Here is a 14,903-nt window from a genome sequence, read left to right as displayed (position 1 = left end):
TTTAAAAGCAGTCACTCAGCCCAAATTAATTATATACAAGGCCAGGAGCAAAGAGCAGAATGATCTGCTGGGATCTCCTGAAGGCAACCTGGCTGAACTGAAAAGCAACACTGGTAAATTTTCCCCTGCCCTTTCCTTCTGACCACATTGTAATTTCCAATGACGCAGTGCAATTAAACACCAAGCTCCTGATTAGTGCTTGTAAAGGACTAAGGAAGTGGGAAAACATAGATTCATAACACTTACCAAAAGCCTTACTCTCCTGTGTAAAGTAATCCTATAAAACAAAATTCCAACCTTTTCAATACCATTTTCAAAAAACATCTATGAAGAACAAACATGTCCTCAAAAATGCCAATGGAAAAAGCATGATAATTGATTCTCTCAGTTTTATGGTACTCTGCCATTGGTCCTAAACAAGATACTGTTCAAATGTGCACTAAGCTAACACTGCAGGGCATTTCTCCACTCAGCAAATGCCCTAAGACACACAAGACTTATTTTCATGTTGTTTTTCAGACACAACATTTAAAAATCATTTTCTCAAATCTGACAATTCCCAAAGAGATATCAGACCCTTATGCAGTGAGTCAGCTGCCTATTGCAAACATGATTCACAATGTGGAGTGAACCCCTGCTCTCTTATAAAATTTACAAAGAGGAAGAAAAGGAGGTAGAGCTCCCACCACCATAACACACAACCTGTTTGCTCTGTGCCTGTCAGGTAGGCTGGGAAGTCACTGGAAAAAGTTCCGTGCAAATTGTAGGCACACATCTAAAACCATCTCATTATGGGCGCTAATTTATTGACAGCAGATAGTTCACTGCAGATGTCAAATCTCAGTCCATCACTTGGCCTGGGGGAAAATACTCAGAGAGAGACCTATCACTCTCCAACCTGTGAAAGCAGCTGCAGCAGCTGCCAAAGAGAGATACTTCTGGTTATCCATAAATGCCTTGTTTTGTTATGTTTTCCTGTGCTAACTGATCTTCTGCTTGGCAGATCATCCTTACTTTCCCCTCATTAAATTCAGTTTCATTGTGTATTTATGTCTCCCTCTTCAGTTCCCATTTCCTTCCAACTACCTTGCATCTTCATAATCAATTTTTTTTTCTCCCTTTCCTCTTCTCTCTCCTACAGTCTAACTGGAACTAGTCTGATATTTGCTGATATCAATGCTGGATTTTAACTTCAACTCCTACCAATACCACTCATCCCTGGCTACTATAAGCGAACTAAAAGAGAACATAAACCCATCTTCATGGTTTCTGCACTGGTAATAATAGCTTTTTTCTAGGCATTACCAAAATAAACAGTATTAGCAACAATTAGATCTGCTTGATTCAAATCCTCCAATGTATGGTCACACCACAGAGTTGCCTAAATGACACAGGCAAAAGAGCATGCACAGTTTCATTACTTTTACTGATTTAAAACCTCACACACTTTAAAATGCTATTGAGGGAAAATGCCTTTGAGGAAAAATCCCACAAACACATTCTGAGGCTAAATATTGCAGTTAAACGTAAACCAGGCTTAAAATAAAAAGTTGGCATTTTAAAGGCCTGCAAATAGGATTAGATCTACCAAGACTGTATAAACATTAATAAGCAGAGCTCCATTCAGAGCTAATGTATCAGTGAGTCATGTGAGGACCAGCATGAACTCTTTAATTTCCAACCAGAAGGTCTGGAGGTTGAAAGAGGTGAAACAACTCAGCAGAAACGTTCACTAGGACAAAGATTGGGATCTTACACTGTCAAAAGTCTGTTTCTGTTGGCTGCAGCTCTGTCTGATTGCTGCTGAGCCTGAGTGCTCACCCACCTTACATCTTTAGCACTCTGAAGATACAAAAAATGGAATTTTTATTCAAGCTGGTTCTCAACAGGGCACATCCTAAGCAGCAGGTTTCTGGGCTTGGATATTTCTCCCTCCCAACCCCTACTAGTGCTGAAAAATGGCGTGACAGCAGTGAATTAAATCAAAGTCTTGTCCAACTGTTGCTATGTTTCAGAACTAGAGACTATTCCTTGCTACTGTGTAGTCCAGGCAAATGTTTTCCACAATTCCCCACTGACGCTCTCTGGAACTTTATCCTGCTGTATCCTACTTGGATGAGGAGCCCTTGCTTCTCTGCGTGAGCCACTGGCGCCACAGGTCACTGGGTGCTGGGAAGAAACCCATTCCTGATGGACACCTTTGTCTTTGCTGCCTTGCTGAGGGACATTGCAGCCTGGATGCATTTGAGATGCATCTCTTGCCCCTCAGCACAACAAAAACAACCAGCGATAAAAATCACAAACAAAAAAAGTTTCTTTTGTATGTTGGGTTTGTCTTGTCTGGGACTTTGGGTTTACTCACAACAACCAGTGAGAAAACCTGCAGTAAATACCAAAATCCCATTGGTGGTTTCAGTAAGGATTCATCCTGAGAAAAAAAGGAGCAAAAGTTTACAAGTTAAAAATTTAGTGGAAGTTTAGAAAAGGAAAGGCTAAGTGCAGCCTGAAATGTGATGTGAAAAATGACAAAAGGATGGTAGCAATACACCATCAAATCCCTTGCCAAAGTAAATGAAAAAGTCACCCAGGCAGATAACATCTGGATACGTGCAGCCTCAATTTAGTCAAAATCCTAATGTAAACAAGTCCACTGATAGCAGAAGGGTAGTTAAACATTCCACTGCCTTTGGATAATCGAAACCATCTTCCCTTCCTAAAAAAATAACAAACCTTTCAATTATCAAACTCTAAGGAAGAAACTGACAGCTATTGGAAGGATTCCATTAATTTTTTTTTTCTTTGCAAACACCTCTGCAAACAATTTTTTGTTTGTACAGAAATGACAAGTCCTCTCAAATTACTTAATACTTGTAAATAATGGTAATAAATGGTACACTGATTATATATAATATAAACACAGGGTATTTTGATCTGGTTTGTTAGACTGATGCAAGGCTACACATTCTGCTAACTATAATGCTATTAGATTCAGTGATATAAATATTTAAATAAAAACTGAAAGAAAATCTATTTTCAACTCTGTAACATTGAGTTTCTATAATATATGCATACCCTCTTCAAGAATCATAGAAAAAATGGTAGTAGTCACTCTGGGAATGGTAACAGTGCAGCAAGGGAATTCAGTCTCTAACAGATTTCATATAAAGGCTGTGGAATTCAGTCTCTAACAGATTTCATATAAAGGCTGTGGAGGATCAGGGCATACGTATCTTATTACACCAACCTAATTCTATATTGCAATAGTCATTCAGTCAACCCCTCTGTCAACTTATTGCATTAATATATTATCACTGATAATGAAGTTTTGACAGTAATCTGAAACATTTGTAACAAGTACCATCAAAGTCATTGAATACAGAATAGCATTAACAAAATACTTTTTTCCAGGGCTAACAACTTAATATAGTTTGGGGGTAAATGTCACATCAGAAATAATCGTAATCATATACGAATAACCGTTCATGCTTTTTGCTAGAATGCCTATGAAATGGAATAATCTATATAGTTCAGCAGAATCCAAGCAATTTTTACGTGGCAAAGCTGAAGCAAATACAGCAGGTCAAAATCAAAGGCTGAAGAACAAGAACAAGGTTAGGAAGCACCAACGAGTTACAAGAATAAAAGAATTCCACTAAGTTCCATTGCAAATGATCACAATTAAAAGGAAAATATCTTCCATGTGTGCACCCACAAATCCTAATGGCAGCTAATAAAATAATAAATTCTGAAAATTCTAAAATTCAGTTCTCCTGTAGCTAACAAAGCTAAAAAGCTCATTTTTAAAAATAGGTCAAGTCTCTCATCTCCATGCAACAGTGACAGAAGTATTAAACAGGCTCATTTAAAAAGAAAAGGATTATCAAAATTCTTATTTGCACATAGTTATGCAGAAAAAAATCACCTCAAATGAAATTCAACAGAACCATATTATGCTGAAAACACAAGTAAATCTGATAAATAAATAACACAAACAATGCGAAAATAGGCTATGAAGTTTCTAAAATAAAATAAATGAAAGGGGAACTGGATATTTAAAAAATTAAAACATGAAAAGTGAAAAGATTGCTCACCAACAACTACCTAGTTTATATGAAATAAAAAATGCTATATGGTGCATGTGATTGTTCATTGATAACTTTGTTTTAAGATGTACCTCATCCTGACTGAGAGATCAACAGAGCTCAGCTCTTATGTACTGTAGAAGGTAAAACAAATATGAACTAGCTTCTGGATTAGGGCTGGAGATGGAATTGCAAAATGTGGAACTCCTGAAACAATTTGCACAGTAAAAATCACATTCCACTACCATTTAATAATGAAGGAATCTGGAAGAGATTATCTGACTTGAACACGCCATGCCCAAATATGTAGTCAACATTTTCATAAGCGCCAAGACAGAGAGATTTAACTTACAAGATAGTCACCAAGACAGCCTCAAAATTAATAATTTTGAAGGTGTTATGCTATTGCTTTGCAGTTAGTTTACACCCAGCCAGGACATTCTGTGTAAGTGTATCACCTACACAAGAGGATGTTAACAGTGCTCCATTACACATAAATGACAGCATGCCATTAATCTAAGACTTTGTGCTTAGATCACTTTTTATTCTCTTATTCTCAAATGTTGGGATGCTTAAATATTCTCATCCTAACAAAGAGATACCCAGAAAAAGAACTAAAAATGTATGTTCCAATCCTTCATACTTCTGCTACATTTTGGCAAGGAATGACTCATCACCTTCCATATATTATGGCTTTACTGTGACTTTCCTTCAATTGAAAAAAATAAAATACATTCCAAAGTTATTTGATTGTTCATGATGATACTGACCATTAAAAAAGGAACTAGTTATTGCTGTTGGAATGTAAGTTTCTGAGTAGCAAACCTGAAACAGAAAACAGCAGCTCAGACGTGGCTCATTAGCAGATCTATTGATCTCCTTGAGCCAGGTTTTGAGAAAGAGAACATGTGCAGAATCCATGCTTTTTTCAGATATTACAATTCAGATCTTAAAATTACACTGATGTGTGCATCCATCCTTAGTTTCATGTTAATACAAAGATGTGCTGGGACTGTCAAACTGTGCATCCTGCCCTAAATCAGCCAGCCAGCAAGGACTTTCATTCAAGTGACACTCACAAAGTAACACTGCAGTATGCCCCTCCAGGAGCTCCAACTTCTCAAAATGCTGAGTGTCCTCCTCTTTTGAATGTAAATTGTGAAAAAAATACTTCCCAACTTCACCCAAACTAAATGCTCCTAGCTTAGAGATTGCACACTTCATAAGCGGAACTTCAGGAGTCACCAGTGGACACTCCTCCCCTCCCTCCTCAAAATTCTTCAGGGAAAAAAAAAAAAACAACAAAAATTTATGTATCACAGAGCTCATTAACATCTTTATGATAGTCTCCACTAGTTGCAGTATTCCACTTCAGAAATAATATTTCTGCAAAGTATTTATACTGTGTTAAACTTAAACCCCCTGAGCCATGCTGAAGGTAATCACAGGTACATCTGTTTCTGTCGTATTTGAATTCATAGCCTGATTCAATTGCAAATAATTAGCTATTTATCACCATGAAGTTACAAAGTCAGAAAGGGTCAATATGATTCTAACCATTTAACAAAAGACAAAGGCCTTAAAAGGAGGAAAGGGGAGAAAAACAAAATAAATCCTAGTGATGAATCCCACAGTAAATCAAATACAATCAGTTCTGCTTGCCCATCATACCCATGGACAACCGAATTCCTTTGTTTTTCTTTGCAGACTTACAGAATTTATTGCTAAAAATGTAATTTAAGTCCATCTTTCACTTTTACAGCCTGAAGAGGAGAATTATTTAGTCAAAATAACATGAGTACACAGCTCTTGTAATACTGTAGTGACTTCAGTTCTAACACCTACGCTGGAGCGTTACTATAAGTCACAAAGTTTTTTCACTTGCAAGGGCATCTTAATTATCCCACCCATGACATGAATGTTTTTGGAAGATAAAGCCTGTAATTAACTTGTTGCCAAACAATATGTTTACTGTCCCTGAAGGTCAGTTCTAGTATAAAGGCATAAGGACACTTAACTTTGGGAGAGGTGCATTGTAACTGCCATCAAACATTAACCAAGTGGCCATCCATTATCTACAGTAGCAGCAATGCAGAGTAGGAAAATATTCTAAGCACCATAAAATGACTGTGCTAAGATAAATCTCTACTGCAACACACAAGGCTTGCAATACATAAGTGTAACTAGAGATAGGGTGCTTGACCTATGGTAACCAGACTTGTTAGAAATTCCACTTAATCTCAGTAGTCAGTTGGTAGTAGGAGAATTTGCTCAAGACAGTCAAACAAGACTGCCTGTACTATGGAAATCTGTCCTTGCTGATTGCACTTGTGGGGAGAATTCAGGTTTTGAAACTGTTTTTAAAGATTATACCAAAACAAGTGTGAGAGCTCCTTGCCTTGTTTAGTTCTGAATTTAAATTAGAAATTTGCATACCCCAGTTTGAGTAAGAAACTTGAGATCTGAAAAGGGCAGGGTGAGGATGTACAAGTACAGGTGTAACAAGGGATTTCATTAGCTCTGCACAAAGCCATGAAGGGCAGCTTAGCACTCCTGGAACAATTCCTACAGCAAAGTATAGAATTCCTCTACAAAGTATAGTCTCCTGTTCCAGGGAAATGAGAAAGTAAATGTCTTTGAGTAGAGATCTCCTATAATACCACAATTCATTGTGTGCATGAACTAGGAGAGGTAGAAACAGGAAAACAAAAAAAAGCACAAACAATGGAATAAAATTAAGGAAAACTATATAAAAGAAATTTACATAAAACACTTCTAATGCTGTTGTGCCCAGTCTCTGACTCACATCATCATCATTATTCTGTATTTTAACAGGAAAACTAACAGACACTTGGCCCTTCCTTTGCTTTATGTTCTGCTTACAGCCAGACAGATGGAAGGAATGGAAAGCAAAGAAAAGCAGCTAAGAAAATCACGGGGGAATAAAATCATCTTTGCCCAGCCAGACCCACTCTTTCATCCCACGCTCACAGCATGCTCTCCTTCATGTAGAGGAATAGGTAACAACTGAGAACTTGTGTTTTCCCCAAAGTATTGGACAATATGGGAACAACTTGTGAAGAAATGGCATATGGAAGAACCTAAACATGGCAAACAGGCAAGAGTGAAAAAAGTAAACAGGAAAAAGAAATTTGGATGAGAAAATAAGAAAGATGAAAATGTTGTCTATTCAGATGAAGGAAGGAAGGATCCATCTAAGAAGGGAAAATATTATGGATTTAAATAGGGAAAGAAACAAGAAATCTGGCATGCCAGAATCAATGAATGTACGACCTGGAGGAGGAAGGGGAGTCTGGAGACATTCACAGGCAGGTGTGACCATTAACACTGCACTGAAGTAGTAAAAAAAGAATTTCTTTAGCCATATAGCAGACCATTAATTTGTAGACTTGGAATTTGTACCTTTGATCTAAAACTAGTTGATTCAAGTCTGTGTTGTTTGAAAAACTCCTGTATGTCAGCACTTAGAGACTGGAATAGCTTGTCTGTGTTGAAACATGGACTGTTTGCAGGTTTTCCATTGAGAATAGATTGGATTTCAAATTCCCCCACTTAGTTACCAGAGGCCTTTCCATCAGCTGGAAACACTTTTCAATCCATCGTGCCAACTTTTGACCTATGCTAGTTACTTTTGGAAGGTGAAACCCATCAGGATCAGGCATGGATAAGCAATTCTCCACTGAGAGCATGTCAAATAGACATGCAGCCTCCCCTGAGCCAGAATGCAGCAAATGTGCATTTCTCAGGAAGGGACATTTAGAGCTGTTCATATGGAAGCAAATAACAAGAACTTATGTCAGTCTGCACTTCTCTTGTAGCTCAGTGTAGGCATCACACATGCTATTTACTTTCTGAAACAATACTAGAGAGTGCTGTTTATGTGCTGCCTATAGACCATCTAATTAAAGAGCAGAGCATATTAAAGCAATGGAAAAAAAAGTAGTTTGTTTCTGCAGCACAAAAAGAAGAGTCTGACTGCTAGGCAAAATAACTGACATACTGTTAGCCTGAATATGATGGCATAACAAGCTACTATAAAGTAAGAGAAGGCTTCAGCTGATCTCAGCCCAGAAACTTTCCATGTTCTTCCATCACTACTCCAAGTGTCAGGCAGCTGCAAGGTGAGTTGACTGAGCTCCCACCCTTTTATGTGAAATGGAACTCTGTCTCTATGGATGGCTGGAAGCTCATGGCACCTGATGCCATAACAGCATTATCCTACAATACTGGCACATGGAAATACACCCAAGTCCTTCCTCATGTTCTTCCCATCTTTACTCTTCAACATTCATCAATAATTTTTAATCTTTTTTTTAACAAGTCACCACATGTCCAGCTCTGATGTCTCTTTAATTCCCCAGATGAGTTCCTAACTTACTTGTTGCTTGAAGGAAGGGAAGCCTCCTGCAGGCTGGTTGCACCCAGCAGAGAATACAGATGCCTTGTTGCAGCAGGAGGGAGAAAATCAGAGCTGAAATCATTATCCCCTTCACCACCACCCCTCTCCATCCTCTGTGTAAACTCTGACAGCATTCCCCTCTTATCTTCTTCAACAGTGTCAAGCAAAATGAAAAGGTTAGACTTGAAGGCTCGTATGTGGCCTTTAGATTAGACAACTCATTAAAAAAAGCAAAAAAAACCACCACCAGCAAAAAAACCTACACACAGCAAAATATTTTTAAAATCACAGAAACACAAAGGTTCAAGGACTTAGCTGTATTACACATGCTTTAATACTCTTCCACAAAGAAATACTCAGTATTATGCTTCCCAAAGTGACTGGGGATCCAACCACAGGACCAAAATTTTGCTCCAATATGCAACAACATATTGCACATGCAAATCCCCACACTTTGGAGCACCATGCTCCTTTATGTTGCCCTTCATACAGAAAGGGATGCTAAAAATGAAAAATCTAAGTTCTCAGCTTCAATCTGGTTGGGGATTTCCCTTGTATTTTCTGTATTTAGCATCATCCTGTTAAAATTGTCCTTCCCTCTTCCACATACCCACATTTTCTTTCCTTGTTCTGGTGGAGGCTGTTTGGACAATTACCCAGCAAGAAGTGCAGGCAGTGCTGTGAAACCCTCTAAAAAGCTCAGGTCACAGGCTACCACTCAACTTCTCTCACAGCAACAGCCATAGGTCAAGTTTCTCATGGAAAAAAAAAAAAGGAATATTACTAAATATTCAGGCTCCAGTGCTATGTATCAGGACATGTCCACTGGATGATGGATTGCCCTACACATGGATCAGCAGTGGTTTGTTACCCCAGGCTTAAGCCAGCTCAATGGAGTAACTGTTAGAGTAGTTCACAAGCCTTTGCACGTCACCTTTTAGGCTTTCAGTCTTTTAAACACAATTCAGAGGTTTGGGGTAAAATTATATGGGCTTTAGTTTTGCATCAACACCACACACGCTCAAAACAACTTGTTATCTAACATTCATCTGTTTGTCTAGAAAATAAATGTCAGTACTGTCAGAAAAGGGAAAAGTTTATGATTAAACTCCAGCTATATCATCGCTCATAATATTTGCTTGAAGACAGCAAAGATTCAGCACTTGATTTTTCATCCACCACTTTGAAATAGTATTGCAGAGAAGCCATACAAAAGAACACTTACATAGAAACACACAGCTTTACAGTCAATATTGTTTTGTAAAAACCATTTTGGAATTAGTACAGTTTTAGGGTAGAAAAAGTAATTCAATAAAATATCACACAGGATGACGGGACTAAGCACAGAAATCAATTTTGTTTAAACACAGGTAGATATCGAGCCAATGATCTGCAACAGCCCAATGGAAAGCCAAAGTGCACTTCTCTGTTGTCGAAATGGACTGCTTTAAACATGAAGAAAATCATGCATTTCTCCAGCATGAAATCTCCCCTCAAAGAGGAACAAAGAAACCACCCAGTTTTCTAGAATGTAATTTCCAGAGTAATTAATCAACTCAAATCATGCCCCCCCCCAATCAGTCCTACCCATCTGTGAAAATCACTGAGGGAAGCCCAACCTGAGAGTCATTGTGGGATGCCTGATCTACATTATATTCATATTCAATTGTTCAAGCCATAGCAAGGATAAAATAAGAAACCTGTTAGGGCATAGTGCAGAGACCACATTCCTATCCCATGAATGGTGCTCTCAAATGAAAAAAGAGCTGTTACACTGTTGCAGGCTAAATTAAGAATAGCAATAACAAAATACTATACCTTTGAGTATTATGAACATGGAATTAAGTTATTTATTCAAAGTATCCCATAACAGCAATATAAGCAACAGGCAAAGGCACTTTACTTTTTTCATGTACTGATGAGTTTTGCATGCAGATAGCTCGTGTCTTGCCATGTCATGACTGCAGAACGACAGCAGATACTTATCCACTCAGCCTTAATTAATTTACTCCCAAATGAATACTGCATTTAGAAGGAAATGTAATTTTATCCTAGAAAAGCACTTCACACAAACAGGACGAAACTGTTACCTCATCTGATTTGTATCTATTTTCTAATCACACAAGAGACTTACTATAAAAGAATTCAAAATTATTCTAAAAATATGCAGCTGCTATTGCACATAAATATTCCATCTTCCTCTCTGGATGAAATCTTTCTGAGGGAAATAGCAGACTTGCTTAAGGCTTGTTTTTCTTACATCTCATGTGGACATGCCTAAAGCACTCATATCACTTTTCCATCAAACTTTACATCACCTATGTGGAAATATCTACAAGTTCAACAATGTTCTGCTGCTTGTGTTCTGCTATTTCGGTGTTTTAATTATGTTACTTCACATGGCAGAATGAAGTTTGACATTAGTATTGAATCTCATAAATCATCACTTCAAGAAAATGCATTCCCTTGAGGAGAGGTAATACAGGTCATATGGGAGTCCCTGCTTTAGCTTCAAACCTTGTTAAACAACCTTAACTGTTTTCAGAATGTCAGTGGCAGGATTGTGCCTTCTGAGGCACATAAGAAGCAAGTTGTATGTTAGCCCTTTTTGTAATTTTTTTCCTATTTGTGGTGGAAGTTTTTAAAAACTAGTACTAGGAGTCAAAAATGAAAAATTATATTAAATGTGAATTCAACATTAATTCAACAGTGCTGGCTCTGGAATAAAGGCATGATAGCACAGCGTCTCAGATGAACAGTCAACATAGTGGCAAGAGATATAGTCTCTCAAAGATTTCCTTCTCCTTTTTGATTTTTCTTCCTCCTTTCAAAACATTTTACTAAGGAAATGGCTGATGAGATAAAACAAAAACCAGTGTACCCCATATAAACATGAAAAAACAGTTTTACAATGATACTCAGTGATTCAAGATGGCAGAAGCTCACACAGGCTTTACAAATAACAAAACAAATCATGTTGCAATAAATTCCACTAGAACTATTTTCTTAGAATGCCAATTATTGTTTGTGTGAGGGTGAAATCATGATCCCATATCACTCTCTAAAGGGAGCCAATCAATCTGGTCTGTTTATTTACTAATGAAAGTTTTAAGTTGGGGCAGCAGAAATTTTGCACTTGCACGGCACAGCTTCCACAGGAATGTGATCTCATGCTCTGAATCCCATAGGGATGCACACAGACAGGGACTGAAATTAAACACTGTGATGGTAGCAGACATACTGCAGTAATTCACAAAGGCTCAGGTATTTCTGTTTCTTCTTAAGAGAGGTGCAAAAAGGAGATGGTGGCAGTGCACCATTATTTCAGGAAATCTGTCCAACTCTTTCTGTTCTCCTTGCCAATTCTCTCAGTTTGTGCATTAAGGACATGCCAAGGAGCTTCTCTCCCAGGGTGTCCCAGATCAGCTGAGGAGTGGCAACAGCAGTGGAGGCTCAGTTTCCTAAATTAATGAACACTCTGCACTCCCTTTTCCATGTCTATTGATAGAGGAAGACTTGGCTACTGCCAACCACTCTACTTTTGCCCAATGCACTATGAAAAGGCTTTCTGCATGCTAGAAATCTGCACAGCAAAATGCAGATCTCTCTGTGCTTCTCTGAAGGCTGTCTCTGGGAAGCACAGTGCTTTAATACCTGTGACCTCATCCTGACCACCTGGGTTTAAGGGACAGAACCACTCAAAAGGGAGTGGGAAAAAAGGCAAATTGATGCCACTGCTTCTTGGCTGAAAATAATAAATCTGGGATCCTATTGCTATCAGCAAGTTGCACATGAATCCTTCTCTGCTCTGTTGTAGGGGATGCTCTCCCAAAGAACCAGCATGTATGGGCTGACCTAGGGGTAATGAAACCACTTCTTGAATGATGGCCTGTGTCACAGGTTGAAGTAGCCTGTGAGGTCTTGAGCTGGCCTTACCTTACCTGGGTGCATATAATACATGCTAAATTAATTTTCTCAGAGAGAGAGAAGAGAGAATCAATATTTACCCCAGGATCAAAATGCTTTTCGTTTCAAGAACTCAGCTGTCTAGACAAACAAAGAACAATAATTTTGTTCCCATGACAAACAAAAGCTTCCTTGCCAGTAGACACTGGATATTGACAATAACCTGTGAGCATCATAGCATGCATGGTAATGAGATGGCATTTTGCTGCAGTGGATTTCTGTCTTGTAGACTTCTGGGTTTGAATCCAAGCAGAAATATTTAAAAAATCAAAATATAGTATTTTCCATTAAATAGTAACATGAAAATAATAACAATCAACAAGCACTTCCACATCCCCCACATAAGCTTTATTTAACTTATTCTAATTGAAATACTGAGGCTATAAATAATGACTAGTAAATCACTCAGTGATTCAAAATGCAAGGAACATGAATTTTAGGGTTTTTTTTTGAAACTATTATTTTACTGCAATTAAGTTAGTAGTGCACCAAGCTACCACCAAAAATGTCACAGCAAATTAACTTCCTTTTTATTAACCATGGCAGGCAAAATAATTTTAAAAAGTGAAGGTGTCTTAGTAATGAGACTTAACTCAAGGAAACTAATTTACAATGACATGGGTTCCTCCATTCTGTATTACCTCACGCACTTAATAAAACACGCTTGAAGAGTCAAATTCTTATGTCATCTAAAAATTATTGTGATCACTCTCCATCTAAACTGTATGAATTTTATTTCAAATAGAAGACCCAGTTTTCACCCTGTCTTATCAACGTGGCTTTTAGTGGCGTGGTTGTGTTTCAAAAGATGTCATGAGCCATGCTTGTGATCACCTGCTGCATTACGTGGACCTCAGCAGTGAGTGCCACAGGCCTAATAAAACCAGCTCCTGTTAGCCAACCACTGACTAGAGCATGTATGAACTGGACCTCCAGCTTACAAAATGGAATTTTGTCACCATCTAATCAGTCAAAAGCGTTCAAGTGAACACCAGCTCACCATGCTTCTTGGCTTTTTTTATATATTTTAAACACCTGCATTTAAAAAATAGTGTTTCCTCAAAGATACTGATGACATCTATTTCTTTCTAACGCTCCTTAATCAAACCAAAGCAAATCCTGAATGTTGCATTTCACCATCATGCAGAGTGTTTCTATCTGCTGCACTCTGCAGTTATTTCTGATTGCTATTTATCTCATTTTTCAGAAAAGCACTACCTGTAAGAGTGGTCAGTGAAAATAAACAGCACCAGTGATGCAAGAACAAGAAAAGACCAAGTGTAGGCTCACTGCACCCAGCAGGCACAAGGTACCACCCAGTCCGGAGGACGATAATCTAAATGTACAATACTGAACATCACAAAATATATATTAGTACAGACTGAGAAGGCAGTGAAAATAAGATTAAAATAGAATCATAAGTGCTATTTTATTTTAGGTTTTTTTTTTTTTTTTAAATTTTATTTTACATGGGGTTTTATGGAGGCTCGGGAACTCACTGAGCTGAAAATTGGTGGGAATTAAGAGAACACTGTGGAGAGGCATAATCTATGTTTGCTCTGTTCCTGCTCTTCCCTTTGCACTCTTTTATGGTCATTAAGGGACTTGTTGCCTTTTTTTTTCCTTTTTTCTTTTCACACCATTCTAGAAACACAGCAATAGCAGCCTTCACGCATGGAGAGGACGGCGTAAGCTCCTAGTACATTACCCAGTCCCCAAACTCATTTAATATAAAATCCTCCAGCTGAGGACATAACAGTTATTAAACTGATAAAAACATATGCTGCACTTGATCTTTGCCAAAAGGTCAAGAGGCAAACACGAATCAGCAGACTCGATGCTTTCTTGCTCTGACTCAGTGCGCACGCTGAGACTGCATCATCCCAAGATTTTAACACCAGGGTAACAACAATTATGCAGTTTTATCACTCAGATTTATTTCAAAAAGCTGCAGACAGACTACAGACCCCAAATAACTCGCTCCAGGATCTCAGTGAGCTCATGATTTTACACACACAGGAACTGTTTCAGGACGGGAACTCGAGGAAGTTAATGATGCCATGTCTAGCCTGCCAAAATATTTCAGCCTTGATCTGATTATTTCTTCTATGGCAAAATAAAAAAAAAAGAGAAAACACCTAGCTTTCCCTCTGGCCATCAAGCTCCTGCAGCTTTGATGCTCCCAGCCCCAAATATTTAAGGAATCTTCTGTTTTCTGATTCATAAAGGGTGTTTTTAGAAACACATCTCCCCTTCAGAAACTATTTCACAGAATTCTAAAAAGCTGAGGGAATTTTGAATAAATAACTTATTAAAAACAGAATTACTGCAGTGCATTTTCTTAATCCTTGCTGGACTCATTAGAGCATCTTACACACTAATTCAAAGACTAAATACCAGCCTTGCTAAAGCACAATTACTCGGTATCAAACTTC

At 38.1% G+C, this 14,903-nt stretch overlaps 1 protein-coding gene and 1 non-coding gene across 5 annotated transcripts in view; both read right to left on the bottom strand.

Annotated features, from left to right (window-relative positions):
* MACROD2 (mono-ADP ribosylhydrolase 2) overlaps window positions 1-14,903 on the bottom strand; it is an 850,020-nt gene that overhangs the window by 448,999 nt on the left and 386,118 nt on the right. The window lies entirely within an intron of this gene.
* Window positions 14,097-14,287, bottom strand: LOC134416895 (U2 spliceosomal RNA). Its single transcript, XR_010027446.1, has one exon. It is a non-coding gene; the product is annotated as a U2 spliceosomal RNA (small nuclear RNA).

This window comes from Melospiza melodia, chromosome 3 (assembly GCF_035770615.1).
Source record: "Melospiza melodia melodia isolate bMelMel2 chromosome 3, bMelMel2.pri, whole genome shotgun sequence".
In the NCBI taxonomy this organism is placed as follows: domain Eukaryota; kingdom Metazoa; phylum Chordata; class Aves; order Passeriformes; family Passerellidae; genus Melospiza; species Melospiza melodia.
This window is presented reverse-complemented; position numbering and strand designations above follow the sequence as displayed.